The sequence below is a fragment of the Diabrotica undecimpunctata genome, chromosome 1, assembly GCF_040954645.1.
Source record: "Diabrotica undecimpunctata isolate CICGRU chromosome 1, icDiaUnde3, whole genome shotgun sequence".
NCBI classification, from domain to species: domain Eukaryota; kingdom Metazoa; phylum Arthropoda; class Insecta; order Coleoptera; family Chrysomelidae; genus Diabrotica; species Diabrotica undecimpunctata.
This window is the reverse complement of record NC_092803.1, coordinates 82,943,624-82,960,221: the sequence shown is the minus strand read 5'-3', so window position 1 is coordinate 82,960,221 and position 16,598 is coordinate 82,943,624. Positions and strand designations below refer to the sequence as shown.

At 31.2% G+C, this 16,598-nt stretch overlaps 1 protein-coding gene across 2 annotated transcripts in view; it reads left to right on the top strand.

The window, feature by feature from the left end:
* Positions 1 to 5,666: 5,666 nt before the first annotated feature.
* Positions 5,667 to 16,598, top strand: part of LOC140450857 (cytochrome P450 9e2-like) — a 33,754-nt gene continuing 22,822 nt past the window's right edge. Inside the window, exon 1 of one of the 2 annotated variants that reach the window (XM_072544539.1) lies at positions 5,667 to 5,824. The gene's annotated coding sequence lies outside the window, so the exon portion shown is untranslated. Of the gene's footprint in view, positions 5,849 to 16,598 lie in introns of both variants that reach the window. The other variant, XM_072544536.1, reaches the window with a different exon arrangement.

Here is a 16,598-nt window from a genome sequence, read left to right as displayed (position 1 = left end):
TATAGGGATGAAAGTGGATGTGGTCCAGTCGTTGGGCCACCCTCCGGTTTCCCAAATCTTTTTGCAGATCATATCTCTCTTTGTCAACCATTTTCCATCCACTCCTGAATGTAGGTCTCTCCCAATTGCTTCCATCTTTCTCTATCTTGCGCCAATCTAATCCACTGTTTGCCTGCCACTGTTCTTATGTCATCTACCCACCTTTTTTTGAGGTCTTCCCGTGCTTCTTGTTGTCGTCCTTGGTCTCCATTCTAGAATTCTCCGTGTCCACCTGTTGTCATTATATCGGGCTACGTAACCTGCCCAGCGCCATTTCATTTTTGCAATTTCTTCCACAATATCCCTAATCTTCGTTCTACGTCTTATCTCGGTGTTTCTAATCTTGTCTCTTAGTGATATTCCAAGCATGATTCGTTCCATTGCTCTTTGCGTTGTTTCTAATTTTTTAGCAGATTTTTTGGTAAGGGCTACTGTCTCCAAGCCGTAAGTACAAACTGGTAGTATGCATGTGTTATACATCTTTTTCTTTAAGTTTACAGGAATGGAGGTGTTTTTCAAGATATATGCTAATTTGCCGAAAGCGCCCCATGCCAGTTGTGTTCTTCTTTTAATTTCAGCATCTTGATTTGGTTTTCCTAGTTTGATAACATGACCAAGATATACATAATGTTCAACATTTTCTATGGTATGATTATGTATTGTTATATTTGTCTGGTCTCGGCTCAGTATTTTTGTTTTGTTGTAGTTCATTTTTAAGCCTACCGCTCCTGAAACTGCATTTAATTGTTGTAACATATCACTTAGTTCTTGGATATTATCGGCTATTAAAACTATGTCATCTGCGAATCGCAAGTGGTTTAAGTATGATCCGTCGACGTTGATACCCTTATTGTTCCATTCTAGTTTCTTCAAAATGTCTTCTAGAGCAAGGGTAAATAGTTTGGGAGAGATGGTGTCTCCTTGTCTTACTCCCCGTTGTAGTCTTATGGGATTAGTTTTTGTGCTTTCGTCCAGCTTTATCTGCATGGTGGCATTTTCATATATGTTTTTAATTATGTTAGTGTATCTTGAATCTATACGTGCATTTTCTAGAGATTCAAGCACTGCCCATAATTCGATGGAATCGAATGCCTTATGGAAATCGACGAACGCCATATGAATTGGAACATTATACTCGGTGCATTTTTCTATCAGTGTTCTTACGGTGTGCAAGTGGTCTATGGTACTAAAATGTTTTCTGAATCCAGTCTGCTCGATAGGTTGATAGAAATCGAGCTTATGTGTTAGGCGCTTGGTTATGATTTTAGTTAGTAATTTATACAGATGTGAGAGCAAGGATATTGGTCGGTAATTTTCGATGTTTGCTTTGTCTCCTTTCTTGAATAGTAAAATGACTTCGGAGTTGTACCATTCTTAATGAATCTTTCCTTCATCAATTACTTTATTAAATAAAATATTTAATACCTGTTCTATTTTTCTTCCACCGATTTTCAACATTTCGACTGTAATTTTATCCTCTCCCGGACATTTATTCGTTTTTAGTTGATTTAGGGCCATTCTTATTTCATAGTCGGTTATGTCCGGTATTTCTTCTGAGCCGGTGTTAATTATTGTTCGTTCAGTACGTCGTTGTTGTGGTTGTGTATTTGCCGAGTATAATTTAGTGTAGAATTTTTCAATGGCCTCGCTTATTTCCTTTCTGTCTCGGACGGTGACGTTTTTCTCATTTTTTATTTCTATGATTTTTCTTGTGACGTTTGAGTTTTTTGCTTTGAGTACTTTCATATTGCAGTTATCTTGTATTATATTTTTTATTAGATTGTTAGTATAGTTTCTATGATCGTTCCTAATTTCTTTCTTCGCGTTTTTGTTTAAACTTTTGAAGCTGTCCGAAGTTCGATCTGTTCTGTTTCGTCTGTCTTTTAGTAATTTAATTGTATTAAGTTGAAGTTTAGATGTTTTGGCTGTTTTCGTGTTTGAGCATATTTTCTTAACCGATGTTGTTACCGTTACTTTTATTTTATTGGCTAGTCCGTTTATATCCATTTGTCTCAGTGTCTCTACTGATTTTAGTCTTGTGCTTAGCTCTTTTTGGTATTCCGTTTGTTTTTGAAATAGGACATCGGTGGTTGGGTATCGTTCTCGTTTAATAAGTTTGTTTCGTTCTACTCTCGTCTGTATTTTAATATTCGCTCTAACCAATCTATGGTCACTTCCGGTATAGAATTTGTTTAGTACTGTCACGTCGGTGCATATGTTTTTTTATTGGAGAGTATATAGTCTATTTCGTTCTTGGTTTTCTTGTCTGGGCTGATCCATGTCCATTTACGTTGTTTAGATTTTTTAAAGAAAGTGTTGAGACAAAATAAATTTTCGTTGTTTAAGTAGTTGTACAACATCTCACCTCTTTCGTTCCTGTTGTCCAGCCCAAAGCGACCGATCTATTGTGTGTCGCCCTCTTCTTTTGTTCCAATTTTTGCATTAAAATCTCCTGTGATTATTACGAAGTGTGATTTTTCTTGGTTTCTTGCTGTTGTCAGATCCTCGTAAAATGATTCAGCTTCCTCGTCTGTTGAGTTTCCTGTCGGTGCATATCCATGTATTATCTGTAAGCTGTATCTGCTGTTCAAAGCGATGACAAGATATATGACTCTGTTTGATACTGCACAGAACTTCGTTACGTTATAGGGAGCTCGTTTGTTTATCAGGAACGCTACACCGCCTATGTGATGATTTTCTACGGAGTTTTTCTGGTATAGGTGGTGACCAGATTTTAAGATGGTACATACTTCTCCTGGTAAGCGAGTTTCACACAGTCCAATTATATCCCATTTGATATTTGAGAGCTCTTGTTCTAGTTCGTCAAGGTGTTCTTGGGTCCTCATAGTTCTTATATTGTAAGTGGCTATACGAAGCAATGATCGGTAGTTTTTCTTATTTGATTGCAGATCATATGCATAACATTTACTCCGATATCTCCAGTCTTTTTTAAAACTTCTGCGGTGATCTGGTCTGCGCCAGGAGATTTTCTATTTTTCAACTTTTTGATTGCCTTTTCTACCTCTGACTTTAGAATGTTTGGTTCTCTCTCTGCAGTGAATTTATCGTGATTTGCATTCTGGGGATCAACTGCATATAGACTTAAATAATATTTTCTCCATACCCCCGTAATCCCTTTCTCGTCATTTATAATATGTTGGTTTTGATCCATTATTCTTTGTGTGATTGGTTTAAATTCCCTGGATAGATATCGGACTTTGTTATATAGCTCATGGGATTCATACCTGTTTGCATGTCTCTCTAGTTCTTTGCATTCTTCATTTATATGTTTATTTTTATCATCTATACATGCTCTTTTAATTTTTCTATTTAACCTTGCTAATTCGTTTTTGTTGCTGTCGTTTTGATATATGAGAGATTTGATACTCCTTCGATCTTCGTGAAGTTACAGCGTTTTGTCTGTCATCCAGTGATTTCTTTTGATAATCTTTTTTTCGGTTCTGGTTTTTTCTACAGAAATTTCTATGGCATTTCTGAAATCTTTCCACATTTCTGCTGGATTGTCTTGTGTGTTCAACATACTAGTTTCCTTTAATGCATCTCTAAATGTTTTCGGATTTTAAATCTCCAGTCTATTTTGATTTTGGTGCGGCATTGTTCTTTTTAGATTCATCTTGAAGCCCTAATAATTTATGATCGGATCCACATTCAGCTCTTGGTCTAGTTTTTACGTTTGTAAAACATGTCTCCCATCTGTTTCTAATCAATATGTAGTCGATTTGGTTCTTGTATTCACCATTTGGGCTGGTCCATGTCGATAAACGACGGGCATGATGTTTAAACATTGTGTTTACAATGGCAAATAGTACTATCATGTGTTAATAAGTCACTGATAATTTAAAGGTTAAACTGGTATTCCCAGAAACCAAAGCAGAATATGCCATATAGTCCAGTCCGGTTCGCAAGTATTGTTGTCTTAAACAAGATGGACCATCCTAATACATGCTGTCATCTGTTGTAGAGTAGAGGAAATTCATATGGTCCACTCTGGAATTTACCTAAGGAAAGTAAATGTTAGGTTTAAAACCAAACTTATCTAAAATTTCACAAATTTGTGGGATGGTCCGTTCTGGTTCTCAACACATCAATTAAAACAACTCTTGAAGAGAAAAAGTTTTGCGCTAGAGTGTTTCTAGATATACAACAGGTATTTGATAGAGTATGGCATAAAGGTCTCCTCTACAAATTGAAATTACACCTAACAGACCAACTATACTTTATACTAAAATCGTATCTTACTGACCGTTACTTCTAAGTCACAATTGAAGATAGCTACTCAAGTTACCACATCATACAATCTGGCGTACCTCAGGGTAGCGTTTTGGGCCCATTTCTGTATCTGATATTTACAGCAGGTGTTCCAAGCAGCAATGATACCTTCTTACCTACTTTTGCCGATGACACGGGAATATTGGCAGTGGGTATCGACCCTAATGTAGTATCACAAAAACCACAAAATCACTTAGTCAAATTACAAAACTTGCTTAAGCGATGAAAGATCAGTGTTAATGCTAGCAAATCAGTACAAATTACTTTTATGGCAAGAAAATCTATATGTCCACAAGTTTATATCAATAATACTCCCAATCCTATAAAACCAGTTGTCAAATACTTGGGATTGCATCTGGATGAAAAACTTACATGGACAACGCACATTAAAAAATATGAACTGGCTATTTAAGAAAACTATACTTATATTAGTTTGGGCATATGGAATACAACTATCGGGCTGTAGTAAACCATCAAATTCGAAGATTCTTCAATCATTCCAATCCAAAATCCACGCCAGAACTCGTGGCTGAAAGACCTGAGGAGATGGTTCGACCGCTCATCCGCAGAGATCTTTCGCGCAGCAGTTTCCAAAACTACAATTGTCATTTGGATCGCCAACCTTCGAAAGGAGACGGCGCAATGAGGAGAAGAAGAATCCAAAATACTCCGTCTAAGCAAAGCTCCATGGTATGTATCTAACCAAATACTTCACAATGATCTGGACATCCCATTACTTAAGGACATAATGAAGAATCACTCAGTAAAATATAAAAATCTCACCACTGTTCACAACAACGAACTAATAAATAATTGATTCATCCAACCACTTGCCGAAAGAAGATTGAAGAGAGTATGGCCAGAACAGATACCGCAATAATACTTAGAGAACCGTCACTGGACGGTACCTAACTCACGTTAATTTACTTACAGACTATATACGTATTACTCTGTGTATAGAGTAGATTGTAAACATGTAATGTAACAATAAAAGAAATATATCAAACAACGACAACTACGCCAAATAGAAAAAATGCAGATCTCGTGGCCATTCTGAAATATATGATAATAATTCAAAGCACTTTTAAAGCTCTCCTTTTTGGGAAGCAAAATTTGGATTTTAAAGGCATTCATCAAATTTTGATTTATTGCACAATAAATGCAAAATTATTGTAAGTATTTTTTTAATAATATCAATAAGCAATAATCTTCATTTATCGTTTTAAATTTATTTAGAATCGACTAGTACGCATATACATAGTAGTAAATACATTGTAGATACTTAGAGTTTTATAAGATAATATCAGATAATAGTATATAATTGTGTTGTTATATAAACGAATGCGTGTGTATTTAGTTAGTTCTATCTCCAGTTTCTGACAGTGCAGCGATTCGAGGTAACCGAGAGTTAACGAGGAAACAACCTGAGAGGTTCATTATTTTACCATATACCTAATTTAAGTATCGGTGTAATTTGTTATCCTTTCTGTGTTAAGTAAGTTATTATAAGTACCTAAAGGTAAGTTCATTTGTGATTAAAATGTGAAATTAGCAGTTTTACATAAAAAAAAAGAATAAAAATATTTTTGAATTATCAAACTTCGTGTGCTAACTCCACAGAAAGCAATAAGTTATTTCATAAGAATATCAATATATTAATATTGTTCTGAAGCTATTTTCTTGTGGCATTTTAAAATAAAAACTATTTAAACGGGAATAAGCCACAATTAAAGGTTAAAATACGTTTATTGACGTTTCAATTTCCACTTCGGAAATCGTTCTGTTTGTATTTTGAAACGATTTCCGAAGTGGAAATTGAAACGTCAATAAACGTATTTTAACCTTTAATTGTGGTTTATTCCCATTTAAATAGTAATTAATCAATATATTAAGCAATTCTAAGAATAATAATAATGTGTGAAAATAGTTTAGTTAATTTGTGGAAAAAAAATGTTTTTGGCTTTTTAAATATCTGTGTATCTATATATATAATATATATATATATATATATATATATATATATATATATATATATATATATATATATATATATATATATATATAGAAATGATTATTTCGACCAAAAAATAATTTATAAATACGTTGGAATTATCGGGTAAATTGGTCTCTAATGAAAATCTTTCTTTTTTCTAAGATACTCAATATTTCGCTATTTATTTGATAGCTTCCTCAGGAGTAAACTAAAACAATTTGAACATTACAAAAAATGGCGTACAAATAAATTTAAAAACACTCACGGAAATTAAAAGATTCCGCAAATAAAAAATGACGTTGAAGTATGTATTTGAAATATTGAAGGTGAAGATTAAATTGTCTTAAGCACGTTCGTTACAGCAATACGTCAAAAAATTAAAATTACTTCAAATGTAAAAATAAAAATAAAAATTCTAACGTTTCTTTTATTGTTATTTTAATTTTTACATTTGAAGTAATTTTAATTTTCTATCGTATTGCTGTAACGAACGTGCTTAAGACAATTTAATCTTGACATTCAATATTTCAAACACTTCAGTGTCATTTTTTATTTGCGAAATCTTTTAATTTCTGTGAGTGTTTTTAAATGTATTTGTACGCCATTTTTTGTAATGTTCAAATTGTTTCAGTTTACTCCTGAGGAAGCTATCAAATAAATAGCAAAATATTGAGTATCTTAAAAAAATTTTTATTAGAGACCACTTTACCCGATACTTCCAACGTATTATATATATATATATATATATATATATATATATATATATATATATATATATATATATATATATATATATATATATATATATATATAATATATATATATATATTAATGTTATAATGACGTAATCGATGATTTTTTAAAATGTAAACCAAGGTTATGGAATACCTCATTTGAAAGGTCTCCTAATCGTCTTTGCAACGATGTAATATACGAATTTTTATTTTTACAGGATTAGCCAAAATTATGTACTTATTCAAGTATGATGCAAAAGAATAGAATAAATTCTTTATTTCACAAGCACACGGTTTAAAAAAGTGGAACAGTAGGCAGTATTGTGAACTGGCGCAAAGCTTCATACTATTTTTTCTGTGTTTTTAAAATTTAAATATTATTTTTAAAATTCAATAAAATATTTTGATTATTTATTTTTTACATTTTAAACAATTTCAATAAATTATTATGTTTGCTCCTAATGCCACCTGTTGACGTATTAACAAAGCAAACGTCCGTTGTTTACTTATGACTAACCTGTTAAATTCAGATCATATAATAATAATAAAATATAAATAAATATCCTTTGATAGTAAATTTAATTACATAGACTAAATAATATATTTCAAAATAATAATTGTATTTATATGAAGTTATTTTAAAACGAGAATATCATAAAAATTTAAACAGATGATTCAATGTAGTTAATCGGATAACATTTATAACTTTTCAATTTTGATAATCGTTTTGAATCGAATCATTTAGGGTCGATTGTTCGAACGCTAATCAAAACTTGATTGTAATCAAATATTTTATTAAAATCACATTTTGAGGTTATGTTGACTGATTTATTTTATTCAGTTTTATTATTTTGCGTTTTGATTTAAAATAAACCATAATTAAACTTTTTTCTGATGTTAATTTTATATTTTTATTTACAAATCAATAATAATAATAAGCAATTTTTAATAATTTTGACAGCTGCTGTGACATATTTGATTGTAAATAAATATTAAATTAGAATCAAGTTTTGGCCATTAGTGACAGACATTTTTTTAGTTTTTTACTTCTCATTTAATGTATAATATTTTGTTATTATAGTTATTTTAAATGCAGTTTTTAATTTAAACCACCTTAAAGTAAATATATGATGACTAGAAACGAATATTTTTTAACAACTCTTTAACAACCTGATGTCAACGAACTATATCATGTAGGGTCTATTATGAATCTTATATGGTAAAATGTTTAAAATTATATAGTTTGGAAATAACCTGAAATAAAATTGTTTTTGTCCTTATTTTAGAAACTGATAAAAAACGCTGAGGCGCGTAAACTTTTAAACTCAAATGTGCTTTTTTTAAACATTTAAATTGTATGCACAAAAATTTTAATCTCTAGCATAGTCCATCATGTTTATTATCAATGAAACACCCTGTACAGTTTTATGTTTTTAGAAGGTTCTTAACAACCTGATCTAATAAACTAGTTTTAAAATTTCACCTTGAAATATTCATAACAGATCCTACATAATATACATTTTTTAAGAATATAAAAATTTACAGGGTGATTCATTAAAATAAAGATGATGGACCGTGATAGACTTGCTTGAATAACCTTGTACATTGAAATTTAGTTTAAAAAGCGCAAATTAATTGAATTTAAAAGTTGACGTGTCCCAGCGTTTTTCATAATTTTCTAAAATAATAGTTTATAAGCTTTGTTGGGGGTGAGTAAGGACATACATGATAGAGAAATAACAGATCAAATACAGATAAACGAGAGATAAATAAAGGTAGATGATAATTAGATAACAGTTTAATAAAAGAATAAAAGGAAACACTGAATACAGCTAAACTGTAAATCTAAATGAGCGCCAATGACTCTTAATCTGAGAGTTATAAAAGACTCGAAATTAAACAAATTAAATATTAGATTAACATTTCTAACAAAGACATTAAAAAAGTACGTCAGAAAATATATCAACGAATTATAAAGGAAAATTATAAAATCGACATATTTACCAATTAGCTTGTAACATTTTTTTATATAATTAAAATATTAATTATTTTTATTCCTTTTACCCCCGTGATGATACGCTTATGTTCGGTTTACCGTCTTTAAAATTTTATTGAATGCCGGAATTTCCTTTCGTCCGAAAGGTTTTTAATCCTTTCCGTCTTAATCCGGGTTCTTTGTCATAAATTCGGTAATTGTCGTCGAACGCCGTTGTAATGTTTTTGGGGAAAAACCTAATCTAGGAGATTTGATATTTCATCACGTTTGTAGGTAGAAGGATACCGTTATGTTCAATGTTAATCAGAACTTTTTATCTTCTCAGAAATACATACAACTGGCCTATGATTTTTGAGGGGAGATATCCCTTCTTTTTCTTGGGTAATTTGGAAAAATTTTAGAGGAACCAAGCCACTTCTCGGTGGGCACTCGTAGAGAAAACAACTTCTCGGTGGGCACTCGTAGAGAAAACAACTTATCGGTGGGCATCCGTCGAGTTAGGACGCTTAGTTCACAATATCGTATCTGCTACCTTACCGTCTCTGTGCATTTTCTTTATAAGTGTGTATACACTTGCTTATTAGAGTTTTTTTATCTTACACTATATTAGTTTAAGTATAGTTGTAAAGCACCTTCAAGGGTAAATAAATTCAGTGTTTAATACCAGTACAGTATTAACTTCAGTGAATTAAAGCAGCAGCCTTCAGGAATAATTACTGTAAGTGACATAATTTTAATATCTCCACCTATCTGGGCAAGTAACATGGTATAGCATCATATCATCTCCCATTATCTGGACGTATCGAACGATCATACATGTCTTCAAATGTAATTGAGAGTAGCTACTGAATTTTGCAATCAATTAAAGAACATTCTATATTTTTTTTTTGTTTGTTACGAACCAAATAATCGACTTAACCAAGTGCGGTTTTTTTAAATTTTTATGTTTTCACGTCAGTAAACTTTTTTGTATTTTTGTAAATTTAAATTTTATTAATTTTTGTTAACTTTTGTGTTTGTTATAATTTGTATTCAATTTTATTTGCTATAATATCTCGAGATACGCCCAAACTTTATTTGTGCATGCTTGTGTTATACTTATATCTTTGTAAAGATATTTTCTAATTATATTTCTGCCTATTTTTATATGTATACCACCATTTTATAGTTGTTGGTGTATTTTTATTACTTGTGTTGCTTCAGCAGCGTCGTAATTTTGTTGTTGTTTAATATATTGTTATTGTTTTACGTATGTATTTTATTTGTCGACTCCTAACGAAGTTCCCTGATATATTTGCTTTTTACCGTTAAATATAACTAGACCTTTGGCCAGTAGAAAGATCAGGCTTGAGTTTCGTAGGTAAGTAAGTGTAATACCTTATATATTTATTTTTTGTTTATGTAGAGTGTTGACCAAATTTATTCAATAATTAACTGTGATATCTTTTCTTGGGTTTGGTCTCAGAACCTAAACATCTTTCCTTATCTCTTTTCTTTTCTAAGGTTTCTTAATTTTCTCCTTAAACCCCAAAAAATTAAGTGGCGCCCTGTTCCCTATCTTATCTTATCTTTGGTAATTTAACCCATCTATCTTTTTGTTCATTTCTGTGTCTTTTCCAATAGCTCTTATCGTATATTTACTTATTTCGTCCGTTGGACCCATTCCTGGTTTCAAAAGCTAGTTTCGAACCCACGACTCGCTCTCCAACAACCATCTGGCTGCCGTCCGCAGTGTCTCCATTGGTGACCTTTCTAGCACCATCCAAAAAAGGTTTCCGAGGTTACAAGCTGAAAGAGATTATATATAATTCAATAAAATCTTACTTCAGTTGTCAGAGAAGGAAATGTCACTGAACTTCTAAAAAACAAGCTGAATTTTGCCAAAAATATCAATTTTATGACCCCAAAAAAAGATGCAAAATAGTTTAGCACTTTTACTCCCGGGCTTCCCCTTAAAACCCCCCTACAGGAGGGTAAAAACGCAAAAAATCGATTTACCAATAATCTGTACACCGTAGAAAAAAAATGTTTTAAATAAAAAATGTAGCTGAAATAATTTTAAACAAAAAAATTTATAAGCATTTTTTATGTAAAATGGACCGTTCTCTTATAAACAACACTTGAAGCGACCATCGATTTTGCATGTCAGTGAAGCCCGCGAAATCAATGTTCAATAAAATTTGTATCATTTGCTCGGCAGTAAAAATTTGATATCTTTTGATCCAAATGTCCTCCTATCGACAAAAATCAAGGTGCGTTTTAAATACAAAGAGTGCAGCTTTCGTATGCAGTTTTTGTATTTTGCCGCAACTAAACTCAGATTTTAAACAGGTGTTAACTAAATAAACGTGGCATGATTTTTGCTATTTTTTAATATTCTCATGACATCAATACAATCTATCCCTTTCATTGACTGGCCACTATGAAGTTTCGATTACTAGAGCCCAACCTTTAAAACCTATAGCATGAAATTTTAGTTTTGAGTTTTGGCAAAAATGTCAGGCATTTGAAATGTGCTTAAAAAACGCTTGATTTAAGCTTTCACACAACAAAACATCTAAAACATTTAAAACTTTTGTTTTTATTATTATACTAGTACGTTTGTCAAATAATCAAAACTTCTGCAATAAACTACACCCAAAACCGTCTGCATTTCCCGTGACATGTGATCGTTTTTAATGTAAAACATTAAATTCTGCGTTTTTTATTCATATTTTAGATGCCTCATATTTGTTACCACAACCTAAAACTGAAATTTCATGTCATAGGTTTTAAAGATTGAAAATAGAAATTTTACTACAACTGAATTTTACCCCCCTTGCGGGGGTAAAAGTAGTAAACATTTTAGCATCTCTTTTGGTGTCCCAAAATTAATATTCTCTGCAAAATTCAGCTTGTTCGTATGATCTTTATAGGTCAAGTCTCTGACGACTGGGCTACTTCAGAAGAGTTGTATTATCAATAGTAATACCACTAGTGATTAAATTTTCGCGATAAGTCTGTCGCTTTACTTCTAAACGAAACTGAGTTGCTTGAAAACACCACGAGTCCGTAGGACGAGTGGTATTTTCTTTAAGAAACTCAGTTGAGTTTAGAAATAAAAGACAGACTTATAAGCTAAATTAAATCACAAGTGGTATTTTATTAGACTATTTTATGAACAAAGTTATAGGTCAAAAATTCAGTAGAATGAGAGGAAGGAATTTAATAATAATACATTTGATCTAGGTAACCCAAATCTACCCATTTTTTGAATAATTCACAATTAGTCATAATCATGAAATATTTATTATAACTATAAATAATTTGTTATAATTATTTTTTACCTATAACAATAAATAATTTATACACGAAAAAAATACATTATTCTCGACTATAATTATTATAAACATCATAAATTTCAAAGATTTAGATTTTCTTGTGTTACTCGGTATATTTTCTTCAATGTTTTGGTTTATAACTTCGTTTGAAGTACCACCGAAACGACTCATTTTGACGTATACAGCTACAATAATTTTTTTGGCAAACGTCAAACTTTGCTTTGCGATCGGTATCCATGGTTACGTCGTTGAAAACACGAAGCTGATAGACCAATCAGAATTGAAAGACAGTTGGTGTTTTCGCGATAACACAAGCTGTCTTTGGTTTGTGATTGGTCAGATTATGTGAAAATTTTAAGATGAGTGAAATAGTCATTAAAATATTATTAGTAAATGCTCAAAAAGAAATTAAAAACAAATACATGCTAATTTTAACAATGAACTAACATGTATTTATTACATACTCAACAAACAATAATTTACATGTGACCATATTGTCATTAACTCATTAATAATCTTATAATCAAAACAGGTTGAATTCAAAGAACTGAAAGAAACCTAACACGCAAATTAATTTAATTAAAACTTTGAACATCTCAACGTATCAAAATGATAATTAAGTAAATATTTGACTACAACCTGAATCGAATCTAAAAAAGTTTTTCAAAGTTACGTTACAAAATAACATGTTATACCAAGTAACATACTTAAAAAAATAAGGAAATTACGTGGTGTTTATTTAACTAAACCATATACCTACCATAATAATTAAAGAAGATTAGAAATAGTCTCATAAAAACTCTTAATAATGACTCTAATTGATAAAAATTTGTGTTATTTAAAAAAAGTTCCGTAAGATAAGATAAATTAACAGCACACAAAAATACCAAAATCATATTTATGACACTTAAATTATGATAAAGTCACTGACCCCTCAAACAAACATATATGTTCGGAGTACAATTAAACCTAGAGCTAAGATTAATACTATTATAAAAATTAATATTAAACTCACCAGTCTTCCGGGTTGAACCGCGTCGATATCCATTGGGCGGAGCTTTCGACATCCCCTCTGATGTCTTCTTCAGGTCTTCCGAAGTCTCAGTAGTGAAGTGACTAGTGAGTGTAGTAGTGTCTGTCGGCTCGGGAGACTGAGACCTCGAAAGCCCTAAAGAAGTCATCAGAGAGGATGTCGAAAGCTCGGCCCAATGGATATCGACGCGGTTCAACCCGGAAGACTGGTGAGTTTAATATTAATTTTTATAATGGTATTAATCTTAGCTCTAGGTTTAATATATATATATATATATATATATATATATATATATATATATATATATATATAATATACATGTGATAATTTTTATTTATTAATTTTTTAATCAATATAATAATTTCTTTACCAAAGTTCAAACACGTTTTCAAAGGTAACTCTCAAACAGGTTTGAGATTTACCTTTCTTCTCATCAATATTTTATATACACAATAATTATTCCTATTACAAAAAAATCATTAACTAGATGTTTTATCACAATTCTACCACAGGCTGGTATATCATTATTGATGGCAAAAAATGATTTCTTGGTAATCTAAATGGAATTATGTAAAAGACAACCATAAATTATTTTTTTTTTGTTGCTATTAAATGCGAATTAACCTAATCTTAATATTAATATCATATATTATTATTATCTTAAACCTAATATTAATATTATATATTAATTATCATTAACAACTAACCTACCTTTATAATTAATTTTCATTAACTAAAAAAGATAACATTTCCTTGCTTTTCTTAGATACATCTCAATAAGGTATAATAATACATGAACAATATAATATAATTAAAAAAGAAAATCAAAATAATATTTCCCTATACTGGGATTTAATTTCATTCGTTTTTACCAATGAACCTGAACGACATAAAGATTCATGGGAACTACTTGAATTTGTCAGCGCATGCGTTATGGCTAAAACAGAACCTCACTTTTAAACTTTCTAACAATTAAAAATTTAGTTGTTGCCGACAATTCAAAGAATTACCTCCTTTTAAATGTAGTTTCATTGGGTTTTTCGATTAACCTTGGGTAAACCTTTACGTTTTAAGTTCAAAGCTACCATACATTTCATACCTTAAAAAGAAAAAACTTTTTTTGCACATAGTAACAAAAAACACCATTATGTTACTAGCAAAGTTTTTTAATATTCGAACTCTACAATTCTAAGTTACGGTAAGATCAATAATGTTTTTAATAGATAATATATGGTAGCTAATTATTATTTATTCTCTTTCAGCCCTGAAGAAGCCAAATTAATTCTCTTTGGCGAAAACGTTCGGCGAAACGATACTCATTAGAGTCATTCTTGCAGATTTCCCCAATATTTAAGAGTTTACTATTTAACTTATCTGCAAAGATTAAATTTCTTTTCTATATATATATATATATATATATATATATATATATATATATATATATATATATATATATATATATATATATATATATATATATATATATAGGTAGACATTGCAAAAGATATGATCGTTGATTAAATTTAAAATATATTCAATAGTTCAACAGCAGAGGTTTGATCGGTCAATAATTGGCAAATGAAAGTCGTCAACTACTTCATTTATTTATTTGAATACGTTTCGCTTTTATTTTTAAAAGCATCATCAGTTCACTACAAATAGAAAAGATCTTAGAATATAAGTAAACAACGAACAGGGTTCATACTGACAAAAACAATTTGTAGGTTTTTTCTAGATGTTATAAAAACTCTACGATAACTTAACATTAAAAGTTACTAACTAAACGAGAAAAGGAAACAAAAAACACAAGAAAAACTGTAAGAGGGTTTTCAGACGAGGATACTGTATGCGAGATACTGTATGCGAGATACAGAATTTTCGATGGCGGCTGTATCGGATTCACGGGCATGCTCGTCAGTATGAAAATAGTAGCAGTGCAGTGCGGTTATATTTTTGGATTATGGATATAAGTGTGTTATGCTGTGCTAAACATATTAAATAAAAAGAAACTGAAAAGACGACGTAATTTGTGGGTTCATCCTATTGTAGAATTAAGAGAAACCAAGGGAACGTATAGTTTGCTGTATCAAGATTTAGTGCAAGATCCATCGAAGTTTTTTAATTATTTTCGAATGTCTGTGAAGTCGTTTGAAGAACTTCATAAAATTTTGGAAATTCAATTGAGTAAAAAAGACACAACTATGCGTAGAATTATTTCATCAAAAGAACGGCTTTCTATGACTTTTTAAAGGTAAAGTCTATGACTTAAATTTAAAATAAATATGTGTACTTATCTCCAATTTGTAAATTGTTTACCTCGCCCTAAATAAAAAATGACCGTATTCCTTTTACAATAATGTAGTTTGATATTCGTTAAATAATCAAAATTCCAATTAGCAAACTTTTAAAACTAAACTGTATACGTATGAAACAAAATATTAAACTATTCTACTATGTATTTATAATAAAAACATGTTTATTTCTTACCATATTCATTTTGCTGTACTGCAGTCATGGCCTCAAAATTGTCGCTTAGAATTTTCGACCCAGCACTGCTGCTTTTTATTTCTATTGCAGTAATCTGGCGATGCTGTATCCCATAGACAGGGATTTGATTGTACCAAACAAATAAATTTGTCACTATCAAATACAGTACGCTCCATTATTTAACTATATTCAGAAAACACCGTCTTTCTTTCGTTGCTCATTCACAATTATTCGACAGAAAATCGCGCGTCTATGGAATGTGGTGCAAAAGTATTCGTGTCTGAAAGCGTTCATTTAACGTAATGTTTCTTCTGTATCTGGGATACGCATTCAGTCGTCGGCGACAGGAGGGTACGAGATACTAAATTCGGTATCTCCGGCTAAAGCCCCCTTTCAGACGGGGATACTGTATCCGAGATACGCGTATCCGAGACGCAGATATTACATAGACTCAAATGGAGCTTTTCACACGAGACGCGCGAGAGATACAGTATGCGAGATACCGAATTCAGTATCTCGGACTTTCCTGTCGCCGACGACTGAATGCGCATCCCAGATACAGAAGAAACATTACGTTAAATGAACGCTTTCAGACACGAATACTTTTGCACCACATTCCATAGACGCGCGATTTTCTGTCGAATAATTGTGAATGAGCAACGAAAGAAAGACGGTGTTTTCTGAATATAGTTAAATAATGGAGCGT